This window comes from Arvicola amphibius, chromosome 15, assembly GCF_903992535.2.
Source record: "Arvicola amphibius chromosome 15, mArvAmp1.2, whole genome shotgun sequence".
NCBI lineage: Eukaryota > Metazoa > Chordata > Mammalia > Rodentia > Cricetidae > Arvicola > Arvicola amphibius.
This window is the reverse complement of record NC_052061.1, coordinates 37,416,094-37,433,743: the sequence shown is the minus strand read 5'-3', so window position 1 is coordinate 37,433,743 and position 17,650 is coordinate 37,416,094.

Sequence of the window (17,650 nt, the reverse complement as noted above, 5' to 3'; positions counted from 1 at the left end):
TCCTCCCAGCCCTGTTCTCTCGTGTGCGGATGTGGCAAATGTGTGCATGTTGTACTGCTAGGAAAAAGTCACGACTTCGTTATAGATAGTTTGGATCTTTTTTCAATCACCATTATGCTGTGGGCACTTCCCCCCCCCCCTTTAGGCTCTAGCGGGTAGCTGCGCAGTGCCTCCTACGGGCACATGATGTGGGTAACGTGTTTAACCAGTCTTCTCTCCTTGGAAGCAAAATTTGTTTCTAAACGTTGCTGTCATAAAGAATTCCTTGGTAGGCACCTCTGTGTGGATCCAAGTCTGTCACCCTTGGCAATCTGGACATCTGGGGCTAGATTCTTCTTTGCTGTGGAGCTGGGATACACAGTACAGGATATTTGGCAGCACCCCACCCCACAAAGATGCTCATTTGACACAAGTAGCATCACCTTCATCCCCGCTGTGACAAACAAGAATGGATGGTGATGCTGCCGGTCTTAGCCTCCTTGGTTGTCATTGCGAGGGGACAGTCTCAGCCTCCTCCGTTAGCACTTACCAGACGTCCCCATGAGCAGAGCATAAATGAAGGCATTGTTGGCAGAGAGTTTAAAGATAGTCAAACCAACACCAGTATTTCATCAGGGGCCAGGAATGTCAGCGATGAGATTCTCATGCCTGCTGGGGTAGGTGTCTCCAGCTCTACTATCACCACCACGTCCCCCTCAGCTGGTTTCACCAGTTCCTCTTCTAGAAAAATCCTCAAGGCATGCTGGTTGTCTTCACCCATCCTATACAGGGTTTTAACAAAAAGGGCCCTCCTCACGAGTTTTATCTACTCTTTTAGCCATAGACCCTCTAGAGGTAGGGCCAGGAGACTGTTGCTATGCTCACAAATATCTTATTGCTCAATTAAGCCCTATTTTCATCCTGTATCAAATTTAACTCCTTCTTCTCTTAGAGTAAATTATCACTCCAAGGTTCCTGGAACAACATGCTTAAGAGTTTGGGACACCTTCCCTGGTTTACCAAATGTATTCTTGTTATCATTCTCCTCTGTTTAAAACTAACATTCCAGGGGCTAGAACAATGGCTCAGAGGTGAAGAACACTGACTGCTCTTCCAAAGGACCCAGGTTTGATTCCCAGCACTTACATGGTGATTCACCATCATCCCTAACTCCAATCCCAGGGGATTCAACATCTGTTCTTCACATGCATTATACATGGATGATCCACAGATATCCATACGGGCAAACCACCCATACACCAAAAAAATAAAATCTCAAAGTAATAATAATAAATAACATTGCAAATTTTCTCTTGTTTCTAGTTCAGTGTAAAAGCATTTTGTTTACCAGACCATCAGATTCACCCTCCTATAATGCCAGGTGGGCACTACCCAACGCTTTGGACCAATCTCCTTGTGTCCCTTGAGCATACATGAATGAGACCTGAGGACTTTAGACACCGTGCATCTTTAGACTGCCCTTCCTTACTCCCTGTGGGAACCACTGCTGGTGTGTGAATCCTCAGCTGCCCTTCTGCTTCTGCCCACTCTTGGCGCTGCAGTCTGGATGGTCTCGTGTCTCATCGTGTCACGATCTGTACATTTTTGTTTTAGCGACTAGATCTCATCTAGACCATTTGATTACAAACTTCCTGAAGATGACAATGTGTTTCCCTTCTCAAAACTTATATATGCAAATAATAAATACTTGATTAAAAATCTGGGTTTTTTTCGGTACTTTTTTAACTTCCGTTATTCCTAGCTTACTTGTATAACAATCAAGGTGAGATTTAAAAATAAAGACATGTATTGCCCACTTAACAGCCTTAAAATTAGCTTGGAATTGAAACCTAGCTCTCAAAAACCAAACAAACAAAAAATCTACCTGCCTTCTTTCCTGGCTTTATCTTCCTGATAAGCATTTTCTGTGGTGTTCATGCTAACCCTTCCGGGCACCTTTCTCCCAGTGAGTTCTTGATATATTCAGCAGTCAAAGCCGAGCCTCTATGTGAACCCACGGAAGGCATCCAATATTGAAGAGAGCACAGAGGAGCACGGGGAGCTTCCTGTGATGGTTCATTTGCAAGGCACCTGGTGCCCCTTTCCAAATCTTATTCCACTGCTCATGTAAACTGAAAGTAATATCTAATGCTGTTTGTGGTAGCCACCAAACTTTTCAAATTCTGAATGTCCATAAATTTTTTCCTATTCGCAATATGGGATTTTTAAAAAGGAAAATTTAAACTACAAATTCATCAGCCCGTGATACCAAGAAATCAAAAAGCTGAAAAAGAGAGAAAAGGGTGGCCAGGAGTGAGAAAGGGAAAAAAGAAAGACCTTGAAGTCCAAGCGTTCTATGAGGAAGTGGCTCTGGCTTGACTTACCCATCTACGGTCTTCGTGGCTGTTGTAAGCCATGAGGTAACCCAAGGGAGTATGCTAAAGCAAAACCAAGCCAACCTTGACCCTTGTCCTGGTGTGAGAGACTCTCAGGGCTGTCCTGGAGCAGACCAGGTTATCTTCCGAGAATATATCTTTGCAGAAAGGAACACGCTTCTTTTTCCAGTTTCAGGGAAACCAGAGAGTTCTTTTAAGTCCAGCCTCCAAAAGCTCCTTGACCAACAACCTTTGGAGCTTGGTGTCCTCGTGGGGTCAGCTCAGATTGATTTGCTGATTAACTCTGGCATCTTCCTGGCTCCTCCAGACACAAGCACATTTCAGCTTTCTAAATATAGGTCAGCCCAGGCAATTAGGAGAGAACTTCTGATTTTGAAAGGTAGTCAGCAGGCAGAAAGCCCAGTTTGCAAACGAGAGCTCATGAGGACGAGGTTTGGCCTCAGAAGACTTCACTGCGGGGACGGGGACGTTCTCAGCTACCTTCTTTCAACCTGTCAAGATATGCTGGAGGCTTCAGTGCATCTTTCCTCCAAAGATGACATTAACTAGGAGGGATTTCTTATGTCATTAGAAATGCATTTGGCAACGACACTGTTACCTCCACACTAGGTGGCCACTCTTAAAACCTTGCACACTTCCTGTGTTGACGACGAATGGGTGTGAGTTCGATAAACCCATGGTCTCTCTCATGGCAGACTTACATTTGGCCCTCCACAGCTTCATCGGTGCCAATTTCAGGTCCTCGTCCTTGTGATGTAAGGACCTTACCAGCCAAGCCATCTCCTGAGCCCCCATTCAAAACATTCTGCATAAAAAAGCCTGAACTCCTTTGGGCAAGACCTAGCAGTCTGTCACCACAGGGAATGAAGGTCAGTGGACACAAATGGAACATTCACATGGAATCTCAATTATGCTCTTGTTATTCTCTTCAACTGAGATGACACATTTCGTTTGGGAGCAGTGGACTTACATGAGTGTCATGTAATATATCAGTTACTTTTCTATGGCTGTAATGAAAGTCATGACCAAGGCAAGTTACAGAAGGAAGTTCTTACAGTTCCCAAGGGGTAAGAGTCCATCACTATCACGGCAAGAAGATGGTAGAGCAGGCAGGAACAGTGCCTGGGGCAGCGAGCTAAGAGCTCAACTCTTAAACAGCAAGCAGAAAGCAAATGCAAACTGCCAAAATAAAATAAAATAAAATAAAATCTTTAAACTCTTAAAACCTACCCCCAGTGATATATGTCCCCTAGCGAGGCCAAACTTCCTAAAACTCCCAAATCAACACCACCAACTGGTGACAAAGCATTCAAATGACCTAGACTATGGGGGGACATTTATCACTCAAACGGCCACATGTATGTTGCAGTGCACTTGGGAGGCACAGGCAGGCGGATCTCTGTGAGTTTGAAGCCAGTCTAGCCTACAGAGCGAGATCTGGAAGGGCGGGGGCTACACAGAGAAACCCCGGCTTGAAAACAAGAAGAAAAGCACCACATGTGCGAATGTTGAAACTTTTGTCATTTTTGGAATAGTTTTGGTGTGTGTGTGTGTGTGTGTGTGTTTAATATATGAAGAACTTGGATTATAATATACAGGGCAAAAAGAACACCCAGGGTTTACCTCCAGTTTAGAGCAGGCATAGCCACTTGAAGAGAGCAATGCTATGCACAGTAAAAATTCTATGGTCCCAGCCAGCGGCAGCAGCTCAGGCCCGTGTCAGGCCAGATCCCTAGGTGATTCTATGGGCATCACCCTGTAACTCAGGGTCAGGAATTTGCTGAAGTTCTGGGCTCTCTTATCAGGCAGGGATTGAGTGGATCTCAGCACACAGAAGCCAGGCCTGGGCATTGTTGGATCTTATCCTCCGTAAAAAAAAAAAAAAAAAAAAAAAAAAAGATGCAGCATGGGAAACTAAAGCACCTACCATTGGGCGATGTTAACATATCAAAACCATCTCCACTTTCTTCCTTTCCTGAGCTCTCTCCCGCCGTAATAGATATAGGCTGGCAAGTTATTAATGCAGAAACTTCCTGGGATTCAGGGCATTTCAAAGAAGCGGAAATCCTTGGGCATCGCAGTGGTGAATGCTGGCTTCTACATTGCCGGGGCTCTCAAGTTGCAGAGATGGGAACGAGGCAAACTCATATGGCGGCACCGACTCTCAATTCCAGTTCTGTGTAGAAGTGTGCAAGGCAGGCACGGGGGTGCGGGGAGGGGCAGGAGGCTGGTTGCTCTTTCTAAACTCTAGCTGTGACTTCCTTGTCTTTAGTTTCTAGAACATAACGGTGCACTAGGATGTTCCAAATCTATTGTCCTCTCTCCATGGACCATCCGGAATCTGCCCAATGCAGTGACCACCTATGTGACCCATGGAAGCAGATGTGTGCCACTGTGCTTTATGGGAGAGGGTTGACCCACGCGTGGGCTTTGCTTTTACCCAGGCACTTTAGCAGGTAGAAAATCCCGTCCCTAGTTGCCCCAGGTCCATTGCTTCCTTCCTGAGGAATCCAGAACTACCCCTCATGTAGCCTCTTCCTTCTAGTCTGTCCCCTGCTGTCAGTGAGTCACCGCTGTGGGGTAAGCTTTCCCTCTTCTTGGGCCACTTTTCCTAGGCTGCTTTTCCCCCCATTTTTATTTTTATTTTATTTTATTTTATTTGTGGTCCCCGTCACTCTGCTGGGGCAAGAGGGTAAAGAGATCTCGCACTAAGTGCGAGCAAATGCTGAATCTGGAATCTATCTTCCAGGCGGCACAATGATAAAAATTCATGGCAGGACAGCCACCACTGACACACTCTCAAAGACATATTGCAGGTAGCATTATTTATTGTGGCAAGGAGTTCATAGAAGTGCTGCCTCGAAGCACCCCGAGAGATCCTAAAAAGCCCATCTCCCATCAGGTGAGGCAGATTTACGGCGGCTGCTCCAGAGAGGTCAGGCAGTACGGCTTAGGAAGCAGGCTCCTTTCAGAAAGCCTGGATTCCCTTAACATATTCAGTGCAGTGTGATTGGTTCAAAGGAGGGCTTGAGTCTGTAATGTTGACCATAAAATTGCAGTGACACGCTGCTTTAGATAAGAGGGCTGAAGGAAGGGGGCAGGGATGCTGCAAACGCAGGAGCAGCCAACACAGGCAAGACCCTGGAGCATGCGCTCAGATTTGAGGTTAATGCGTGGGGGAGAGGCTGGGGGGATGGGCCCAGGCAGATGAATGTTCACACAAAGGAAAGCTGAACCCACCAGCCCAGACATGGCCGATAAACCGTGAGTGTGTGCACAGGCAAAGCCAGGTGCACACGGGCATGTGGAAATACATCAGCCCTTCAGGGGCTCATGTAGTCATCCCGCTTGGAAAATATACAAAACCAAGGTCAGCTGGGCTAGGTTCACCGCTGTCCTGGAGCAAAGGAAAAAAGGGGCTGCTCCTCATGCCCCCTGCCAATTTGGTAGGTGTTGTCTCATGGGCTTTTCACCAGCCCTATTCACATGATGTCATCCCATTAGGCTTACCAGTCCTGGGTGGAAAGATTTCTAATTCACAGCAACCAGCTAGGCCAGTGGTTCTCAACCTGTGGGCCATGACCCCCTCGGGGTCATATATCTGGTATTCTGCATATCAGATCGTTACATTATAATTCATAACAGTCACGAAATTACTGATGAAGTCGCAACAAAAGTAATTTTATGGTTGGGGATCACCATGACATGAGGAACTGTATTAAAGGGTCGCAGCAGTAGAAAGGTTGAGGACCACTGACTGAGCACAGCCCTAAGATAAGGCCCTTCTTTGAGCTCAAAGTTGCCGGGTCTGGTGGACAAAAGTACTGAGCTCCTCACTTCTGGAGTCCATGACATCCGTGCTGGGCCAAGATCAGGGCAAGCACCCTGAGGCAGCCCAGCACGTGGAGGCAGGCCCGCGTCTGCTACGTGAGTTGCTTTTCCTGGGTGGTTTTCACTGACAGTGTTACAGACTCACCTTCTAGACTAGTAACCTCTTTGGTTTGGTGGGGCAACGCCCCTGCTGTCGATTTCCGTGTCCAAGTCAGCGAGACGGAAATTAGGGAGGATGAGACGGCCATCTAAATATTCGAGGTGATCATCTTTGTCTGAATTATTCAGCCAGAACTTAAATGCTCTATATATTTAGAGAAAGGTAGGTTTTTTGTTTGTTTGTTTGTTTGAATCTTACAAAGAAAAGCTTTAATTTCTCTCCGCTCGAGCCCACACGTTCAGTTACACAGCCACTCCTCCTTGTTAACCAAACCAACATCATGAAGATTTTTGGTTCCACTCACTTTTCAAGGCCCCTCCCAAACATGTGTTCTTTAGATGTGAGGCTTTTGGGGGGGGTCTTTCTGGGTTCAGAAATTTAGCCTGTAGGTGCAAACTGAAGGGTGTGTAAATATGAGAGACGGAGGCTTATTGGGAAGAGCCCCCTCTAGTCACGTTCTTATCAGGATGGCAAAGTCATTGGAATCAAGACTCCCCTGCTTTCTGTTCCTTGGAATTCCTCCCGTGAGAGGCTTCCCTTGGCTTGCTGATAGACTGTTGTGATCTCTCCCATATGTTAGGAAGCCAGGAACACCTGCCATTGTGTAATTCCATCAGCCCACAGCAGACAGCCCAAGATGCCGTCGTTTTGCTTCTTTCTTAGCTTTGTGTGTGTACACACATCTATGTGTGGGTGCGTGTGTATACACATGCCAGTGGAAGTCACAGGCCAAGTCAGATACCTTCCTTGATCACCCTCCCCCTTGTGTTTGAGGTAGGGTCTCTCACTTAACCAGGACTTCACTGGTTCTTCTAGACTGGCTGGTCAATAAACTTCAGGGATCTGCCTGTCTCAGCCACCCACCCAGTACTGAAGCATCTGTACACATGCACACGTGCATGCACACACAAGAACACGGGGCGGGAGGAGGGGGAGAGACAGACACTACTGACTTCTCCCGTAGATTCTGGGAATCTGAATGCAGGCCTTCACACTTATGCAACAGACACTCTACAGACTGAGCCATCTCCTTAGCCATTTTTAAGACATTTTATTTTGTCTTAAGATGAGATCTTCTTAGCCAGGCAGTGGTGGTGCATGCCTTTAATCTTAGCACTTGGGAGGTTCGAGGCCAGCCTGGTCTATTAAGCAAGTTCTAGGACAGCCAGAACTGTTACACAGAGAAACCCTGTCTCAAAATACCAAAAAAAAAAAAGAAAAATAAATAAAGATAGGATCTTCTCCTGTATCCCAGACGGGCCTCTGACCCGTGATCCTCCGGCCCCAGCCTCCCACATACTAAGATTCCAGGTGCCCATCATTGCTCCGTCTTCTGTTGCTTTTCTATTTCCTTTCAAGATCTGTATTCTCCCTGATAGTAATGCCCTAAGGGATGTGGCTACTGAGCCCAGCGAGATGCTCGAAGTCTCTGCCATGGCTCAGATGGTCATCCTTGCCTACTGGCCTCTACTGTCGTTCCTCCGAGTACCACTGTTGACCCCCTGAGGTCTACTGCTTGACCTCATTAATACAAAGAGGGAGAGAGCTAAGTGAATGTTTTCACAGCCTCCTTTCTCTGCAGGCCACCTGGAGGTTATCAGGGCCAGAGGCTGCTGCGCAGTTCATAAACCTGTTAGGGTATTCGGAGTCATGATTCTCTTATTCAACTGTCTGTGCTTTTCCTTGGGACAGCTAATCCCTCAGCGTGACTGGTGGAAGCCGCAGTATTGATTTCTGTGTCTCTCTAAACCTCAGTTGTGTTCAACGCTTGTTAGACATCTGAAGGAATATCCAGTGGGCTCTGGGGGCAATTTGAGAGCTTGGCTCAATAGGCCGCTCTCAAGAGAAGTTTCTGTAAGGTTGCTTGGCCAGCCAATCGAATAGATTTCAAAATGAGAGAAAGGGGAGAGAGAAGTTGAGAGAGAAGAGAGGAAGAGAGAGGAGGCAAAAGATAAAGAGGAATGACAGAGGGGGAGAAAGGAGAGGGATGGGAGGGAAAGAAGAAAACAAAGAAAAGAAGAAATCTTTTTAAGGGCTCTAATGGAAATCTTGAGGATTGTCACCTTTTTTCTCTTTTGGCCTCTGTCCCTTTGTTTAAAACAGGAACATTTTCTAGCCAGTATGACTGGGCTTCGGGGAGGGTGTCCAAGCTTGAGGCTGGTGCTCTTGTTGATGAGCCACATGTGTGTACAGCACCCACGGTGGTGTCCCACGTTGGTCTCCGCAGGGAACTAACTGCCCAGTCAGATTGATGAGTTTGATGCAGATTGTGAGGTTCTCTTTGGAGTCAACACCTGTCCTCAAACAGTGCCCACAGCTGCAACAGCAGCAGACAGCGAGGGCCAAGTTTCCCTCCAGGGAAGACCATCATTGTAGGTGGAAGACTAGTTCCTTGCTGTCAGTCATTGGAGACTCGGCAGCAGGCTTCTGTTTGTCCCTCTGGACCCCAGATTCTCTACGGCCTCTAAGCTTGTGGCTCTCAGCTCAGAGCAAATTGGCACCCCAGGATCCTCCGACACGCACACATTTGTCGTGGCTGTGGAGATGCTCCTGGCATCTAGTGGGTAGACCCAGGGATACAGTCATGCATGCCATGACACACAGAACAGCACCTCTGCCTACAAGCAATCAGATCTGAAATGTCATTCAGGCTGAGATTAAGTAACCCTGCCTTGGTCTATGAGAAAATATGATTTCCAAGATTTTCTGTCTAATTTACTTCCTATTTTACGTAAAGTTCTCTTTTCTTCACTCATTAACATATTAATCATCACCAAGTTTTTTTTAATTAATAGGAAAGACAAAAGCCACACCACTCAAATCATCCTAAGCCAGCCTTTTTAGAGGTGGACCCTGGAAACTATATTTAAAGTCTTACAATTATATGCAACTGTATTTGAGACGTGGGGAAATACAGATGATCCCTTCAATGTGCTAACTACTGCTAAGGGCACATCCTTTTTCTATCAGAAATCTACTTCCTGGGTTCTGGCGCTGAAGCCCCGGGTAACACAGTGCCATTTTGTCAGATGCCCTGACATCGCGACTCATCCTGCTTGCCCACTTTCCTGCCCTGGCAAAGCCTGGGCTATTATTCAGCATGCTCAAAGGAAATTATTTGCTGTGAGACTCCGCCCACCCTCACGCCATTCTCCGTGTGCCTGAGAGCTGCAGCCACCTGCAGACAGACCCCAGCTTCAGGAGCACCCTCATTCTTCCATAGAGAGGCTGCTGAGAGGCTTGCCTGCTTTGGAACACCCCAAACTTCTTCTCTCTCATGACCTCTTAGAATCTTTATTTTCTACAGGGTAGCATTTTTAAGGAATCCTCTGTCTTCCCAGGTGACCCTTGGGAACCTCTTTGGAAAAGAACAATAACAGAAGAATCACATCAAACTCTACTGAAAAGAGACAGCACATATCATGGTCGTACAAATCAGTCAGAATGAAAGGAACTTCTGGTGTGCGCCAGTCAACTGGAACTGTAACTCAGTGGTAGAACACTCGTCTGGTGTGTTTGAGGTTCTGGGTTCAGTCCTTGGCACTGCAACAAAAAAATGCATTTTTAAATTTTTAAAGATGTTTGCTGTTGTGTGCAAGTGTGCGTATGTGTGCGTGTGCATGTGCACGTGCATGTGCGCGTGCGTGTGTGCGTGCGTGTGTGTGCGTGTGTGTGTGTGTGTGTGTGTGTGTGTCTGCACAGGAGTTCAGTTGCCAGCAGAGTCCAGAAGCAGATGTTAGGTTCCCTGGAGCTGAAGTTGGAGGTGATTGTGTGCTCCCTGCCTTAGGGGCTGTGGATTTAACTTGGGTCCCCAGCAAGATCAGGATATTCTGTTGACCACGGAACCATCCCTCCAGCAGCCCAAAACAATATTTTTAAGAAACAGTTTAAAAGCCTGGAGACATAGACACGAAGGTGACTGGGTGGTGAGTATTTCTAGGTTGCCCACATTGGTGTTGGTGACTGTCACAGTCCGGTGAAGAGTTGTCTCAAGCATAGAAGGCCTCTTGTCCCTCTTCTTTTTCTTCTTCCTGATCCTGAAGATAGGACAGGCCCCATAATGTACAAGACGCAATATGAGCCACCATGTCTTTAGAGGGCCCCATGGGCAGCTCTTTGGGGCCCCGCCTTAACTTGCTGCTTCTGAGCTGGAGAACTGCCTGGTTTTGTTCCTCATCTGATGCATGGGCTCTTGCCTCTCTTCATTACTGCTGCTGTTCCTAAGACTCCGGCCTGCTCCTCGCCAAGGTTTATTGTGCCGCATTCATGAGGTGATACAATACTCTCCACAGAATCCACGGGAGCAGCGGTGGCCTCATTATCTCCACAGTTAACCCCTGCTTCCCCGGTGTTGGTCCCTGTCAGGGATTTTGAAATTCAAATTAAATTTCCATGCAGCAGCTTTGATGTTGGAGGTAGGACTGCCTGGCCGGGAGGTGGCCAGGGATTAAGATTCTATTGTGAGGCGATTCTCATGGACTCCAGTTAAAATGTCCCTAGAAGTCACTTTTCCTCTTCTAGGGACTGAAGAGCAAAATTCTGATGCGGCGACATCTTGTTTCCTGGTTGGAATAATGAATTAGCATATTGCTATAATCATCTTTTCTATGATGTTAATATGCAAATGCATGGTTTTATTATTAATTTTCAGGCGTGGATATAATTTCGCTTTTTGTCGTCGACACCCACCCTTACCCTTCTTGTCCCCTTCCTGCTCCAGCTGATCCCCTCGCCCTTCCAATAGTTCTCTTCTAGTTCCACGTCTTACGTATTTTCATCTGATTCTACACACATTGTCTGTCCCGCTTTCGCCACCGCCCGCTCTCCTTTTGCTCTCTTCCTTCTCTTCAGACCCATTCCTGCCCTTAAATCGTCCCCTCAGTATTTGCTTGTTGTAAATATTTTTCCTTTAATTGAGGCTCAGCGTATGAGGGAGAGCATGCAGCCCTTGTGTGAGTCTGGCTTCCTTCACTTTAGGTGATACTCTCCAGTTTCCCCTCTTTTCCTGCGGGTGATATAGTGCCGTTCTGCTCTATGATCAAATACGACGCCATTGTGTGTATATACAACACACTTACTTTATCCATTCATCATGGACGGCTCTTTATCTTCGGACGGTGCAGCAATAAACACATCCAACTGTCTCCACAGCTGCCTCCTGGAGTATGTTTTGAAGAGGAGTCTTGATTTTTTTTTAAGTGATCTTCGGGATGCATATGACGAAGGACAGGGCTGGGAACATAGCTCAGTGGTAGAGTGCTTGTCTAGCCTGTGTGAGGCCCCAGGTTAAAGTCCTGGCATTGGAAAGAGGAAAAGATGAAGTAAGGAGAGGAGTGGGTGAGGAAGGAGAGAAAGAAAAGACCAGGAGAGGACAGGTCAGTAGCGCTGTGTCTCTCTGCTATGTGGACTGCTCTTCCTTTGGATATACCTACCCAGGAATGGTAGAGATGGACCATGTGGTAGATTTTATTTTTCATTTCTTGATGAAAAATTGTTATCAGTCATGCCTACGGACTAGTATTTGAGTCCGGGTGTTCTATATGATCCTCGGGTCTAGGTAGGGAATCCTGGTCTATAAAATAATAATGATGGTGGTGATGCTATTCGTCATAAATATTTAGAAAGGAAGTTGGGCTCCTGAGACTTTCCGATATTTTATACAAAGACTCTTTTCTAGAACTTTTTTTCTCTTTGTGGTCCCCTCCCATGTACACAAATATTAGCATTGTCTGAGATGGACACTTATTAAAAAGTTCCCAGCCACATGCAAAGCTGAGAAAAGGTGAAGCCTTGCCTTATTTCTGCCATCGTTACAAAGAGATGAAAGCGTTTTGTTCATAGTGGCATCTAAGGAACAGGTTCTTACGAAAGCCAGTTGGCCTTCCATGTCCTGTAGCTCCTGTGCCTGCCCCCATCCTATCAGAGGCAACATCACCAGTAACAAAACTAAAAAAGAACAACTCACACCATTGGAAGTGCCCGTACCAGCCTTGTTTGCTGGTCTTGGCAAACAATGGTATGCAAGTTGGTCCCTTCAACACATAGTAAAGCCCAGAAGCTTAAGCTATGTCCTGCAAGCTTTCTACCTATTTGTTCCCTGCTTAATACTGTTGATTGATAGTGTAGAAAACAGCATAGACAAAACACAGTCATGCTCTCATTGCGCGCCAGGCTTTGTGCCATTCATTCCGACTGCCCATAAGAAAAGTTCCTGCCAAAGGAAAGAAAAGTTCGGAGTGATTCTTCAGCCTGCACAAGGCCACGTAATAGAAAAATACGATCTGAATCTGGTGTTCCCAACTCCAAGGCCCAGACATGTTCTTCCGCTATTATCTCCGTCCGCTCTGAAAGTGAAAAATCCCCTAAGATAGGAGTGCTGCCCCTGCCCTGTGTGTCTCTTAGATGCTTAAGCAAACGAGTTGCAGATGGAAGGATTTGCCTTCATTCCATTTTTGATAGTTTATCTTACAGTTACCTGATCCTGCTCACTGAAGACATAAGATAGGGTGGTATGTATTGTCTGGGGGGGGGGGGGTAGAATGCATACCCAGCGTCTGTGAAACCCTAGGTTCCATCTCCAGTACTACAAACAACAAAAAAGATACATTATAGTTAAGCCTGGAAATAGGGTTTATCAGAGATGGTATACATACTTTCAATATAACTATTTCATTTGTGTGAGAGAAAGAGGTCACCGGCCTCTAGGGAATTACAGAGCCTTCAGACACACAAGGAAATCTACCCTAGAATTGGCACCTCTATCACCAGGACCATGAGAGGGCTCCTCATCAAACATGTGAGCTCGGAGACCTAGGTCTGCCTCCTGAAGTTCACCACTTGCTGGCTCAGAGACCCAAGGCAATTATTGAACCTTTCTTAACCCCCATTGCCTTATGAAAAAAAAATCATAATTATTCTTGTTTCATGTGTCTATTTTTTAAAGGAAATGAGATAATGCATATAAAGCCCTCTGGATAGTAAACTGTCCATGATCATGAGAGATGCTCAGTAGATGCTTGTTATCATTAATCATAGTCATTATCAGGATTTTCTCCTGTGCAGTTTGAAACAAAGACTCTATCCTTACCCAAGATTCAATACCAGTGCCATGTCCCTGCAGCCCAAGGAGTCCATACTCAATACTCCTAGCCTAGCTTCCTCAAACCCTGGGTACTTTGGTTGAGTAGAATCATCTCATCCAAGGCCCACATTTATAGTGAGGTGTTAAATATTCCGTGTGATTTGAGCCGGAGTGTGATTCCATGATAGAGTGGTTCCCTTGTGTGTCTGAGGCCTAGGGTTCACTCACCAGCACCAAACTCTACATCACTTTAACTCTGGGACTGCTGTACTCAATGTTTCCACACTGGTGCTAAGTCATCTTTAAGTCGTGGGGGTGGGGGCTGTCTGTATGAAACTATCTTGGGTTAGCTGATAACCACCGAAGGACCCAAATTCTGTTTCTGCCTCTCTCTGGATAAGGAACTAGTAAATAAAGGAGTGGAAAGCAAGAAGGAAACAATGAACAGAATTACCAGTTGGTAAATTTGGGGGCTTCTTAATGTATGAGTCAATCTTGACTACATTAAAAGAGAGTCATTCTAACCATGCTGAAATGTATGAGCCTCACAGTAGGAAGAGACTGTCTGCCCTTGGTTGTATTTTTCAGAGTGAGGTCCGGGCACAAGGCTGCTTCGTGTTCCTCCCCAACACAGACGTGGAGGGACCATTAATGTCCCCTCATCTGTCCTTCCCCAGCTTCATCTCCAGTCTTCATCACCGAGTCATAGTGTTGCACTCAAACTTTGTCTTCCTAGGTCTGAGCTCGTAGTGATGGTTTTCATGAAAGCCTTTGGACGTTTTCCTGCTTTTCCACTGTGCCTCTTAAAATGAAATTTCATAAATATTTAGCTGGTGATAGGAACCAATTGCTTAAGTTATTCCAAAACAGAACATGCAAAGGTCAGGGTACAATGATTTGAACAGCATGCACACCCATGTATGTGCACATACACCATACATGTGTATGCGCGCGCGCGCGCGCACACACACACACACACACAGACAGACACAGAGAGAGAGAGAGAGAGAGAGAGAGGAGAGAGAGAGAGAGAGGAGAGAGAGAGAGAGAGAGAGAGAGAGAGAGAGCAGGGACTGTAACAAAATGCTTGGAACTCTGAACCTCTCTGAGAATGATGCAAAAACTGACTAAACCATACAACCCCATGCAAGGGTGGCCCGGGTGCTATTTCTGCAGCTACTATAGTTGGAAATAGTTAAGGAGTTATAAGCAACTGTTCCAGGACACCGGCAGAGAAAATGACTTTCTGCCATGAATGTCCCCTATGGGTGCAGTTCAAATGAGACCTCTCCTTCCTCCTATCTTGCCTTTACATCCTCATACCTCACGGCCTCTTGCCCTCCCAGACCTTACAATGAGAATTGCCACCGCCTTCTCATTCAGTTCTGTCTAACCCAGGTCCACTTTCTCAATGGCTCCCTGCCACCCACACCAGCCCCTTCAAAGATTCCTCATTCTTCCATCAAGTCAAGCAGGTGGGTTGACTGAGATCTTCAGTGTTATTACCTCTTTCTAGAAATGGAGTGAAGGCTACCCTAAGAAAATGGTAGATTGTTCTGAGAATTTCAGCATGGGGCAGAGAGGGTAGAGATGTTCCATAAGTGTCCTCAGATCGAACCCTAATTATAACTTCATTCTCAGACCCAAGAAGACAGTCTCAACAAGCTGACTGATTAACCTATTTTTAAAAATGGACAATTTGATTTTAATGTCATATTTTTTATTAATTCTTTGAGAATTTCAATGTATTTTGATCAAAGCCTTTCATCTTAAGGTCGTTTTGGTCAGGTATTCTATCACAGCCATGAGAAAAATAAACATGGCACAAGATTTTATGGTTTTAATTCTGAGCCTTATTCTTATAGGCACATCTACTTAGAAAGTCAGACAACCATCCAAGAGTTGTCTGAGAGAGTCGAATCCGCCCAGAGAGAAACAAATTGCATACATATACAATGGCTGGTCTTGCCAATGGCCACAAATCCTAGAAGTCTATTGGCCCAAGCTTACTGAATCTACAGCTACGTGTCGGCTTTGCCAAGAAAACTCCAATGCGGCTCCAACTCCAGCTTGTAGCTGATTTCTCTGAAGTGTTCTCAGTGAGTTGCTTCCCTCCCTGTGGCCACATCTAAAGAATCCTGTTCCTGACAGACATGTTTTCCTGGTATTCAGGAAATACCATTGGTGTCCCCAATGGACATGATCAGGCTGACTCGAGTATCTCTTCCCATACAAAAAAGTTAAACTTTAAAAGTCAATATCCCTTTAATTCATTTTCCTTCCCTCTCAGTCCTGGGGGTAATCCAGTGTTACCTTTATGCAGCAACAGGAAAAAAAAAAAAGAGTAGGCCAGGATCAAGTTAATTAAACTATAGGGACATTACAGGTGCTGGAATCTTAAAAGTCCTATTTATGGGCTTCCATTCCTTTCGCCTACATTCATAATCTTCTCCATAAGAAACTCCAGCGGAGCCTCTGCAGGCCAGCCCTCTGCGCCTTGCTGTTGTTCTTAAATGGTTAAGTCATGGCTCTGGGGCAGTTTCCAAGTCCGGTGAGGTCTAGAGCAGCGGTTCTTAACCTTCTTAATGCTAAGACCCCTTAATACAATCCCTCATGTTGTGATGACCCCCAATCATGCGATTATTTTCATAACTGTAGTTTGCTACTGTTGTGAACCGTAATGTAAATGGCTGTTGTTTTTTGGTGGTTCTCGGCAGCCCCTGTTAAAGGGTCATTTGACCCTTCCCTGCAAAGGGGAGGGTGACCCACAGGTTGAGAACCACTGATGTGGCGTATCATTCATATTCTGGCTCCTGGAACTGCCCAAGTCATCTCTCTCAAACATTCCTGCCGTGCAATGGTATCTGCCACCTTCCACTCTCCTGTCTAGAGGCCACGTGTGTCAGTGGTGGACAGCATTTCTGAATCCCAGTTGTGCTGACTTGGCTTCATTCAGAACTCCTAGCTGATATTCTGCCTCTTTTAAAATTCATAATTCCTAGTGAAATACCCCAGATATCTTCTAGCCCAGAGAATACTATCATGTGATAAAGGTCTTGTAAGGAACAGGATGAGGACTCTGGGTCTCAGTCCCACCCGTGACCTCAGGCCGTCTTTTGGAACTCTTGGGGGCGTGGTGTTAGTAATATTTAATGTCCGTGTCACAGAGGTGGAAAGGCTTGTTTCAGTTGGCAGAGTCTTCAGTCCATCCTGGCAGGGAAGGCATGGCAGGAAGATCTCCTTCCATCATGGCAGAGCAAGCATAAGAGGAGATAGGGCATGGCTGGGGATGCCTAGGACCGGCCTCCTCTAGCTGGGTCCTGTCTCTCAAAGTTTCTAAAACCTTCCACAGCAGTACCTCCATCTGAGGATCCATGGGGACACTGCATACTCACCCACTGATGTCGCCTGTTCTCTTCTGTGTGCCCCCTCATACACAGGGAAGCACATGAAAAAGCGCTGACGCCAAGGGAAGATGCGAGCACTCCTTCTAGGTTTTCAGAGAGATAGTTTAGCATATGAGTCGAAAGGAACCTGTGGCCGTAGAAGATGGTCCTTCTTTACACCGCTCCTCTCCCTCCAGAATATCAATACTTGAGTGTTCATTGTATGACACCCACCTGTGACTCCTGTTCCCACCTCTAAGGCTGTGTGTCCTTTTAGAGCATTCTGTTCAAATGAAGCCTTGCCTATCTGTGTTCACAAACATCAAAGGGTTTTACGTCTGGGCTAGAAATTAAACCATGGACGTTGCTGTGGCCCATCACCCAGGAGTAGGGGGCCGGAACTCTTTTGGAGATCATTCAGAATCTAAAACATCTGAAACATCTTTGTCACCTTCCTCAAGGAATGTCTGTTCCAGAGGCCACCACCTTTTCCTGTATTTGGCCGTGTGTCCTAATTGCAGCTGAGGTCATTTGTTACCATGCCTTCCTCTGATTCTATTATATTTTAATAATAAAGTATTGGCTGGGGAGAAGGCTCAATGGGTAAAGTTCTTGCTGTACAAACCTGAGGACCTGAGTCCAGATGCCCAGCATCTATGTTAAAAAAAAAAAAAAAAAAAAAAAACAGCTGGGTGCTGTGGTATATATAACTCCAGAGCTAGAGAAGCAAAGACAGGTGAATTCACAGAGACAGCCAATCCGTGAACTCCAGTTTGAGTGAAAAACCTTATTGTAAAACGTAAGGCAGTCAGTAATA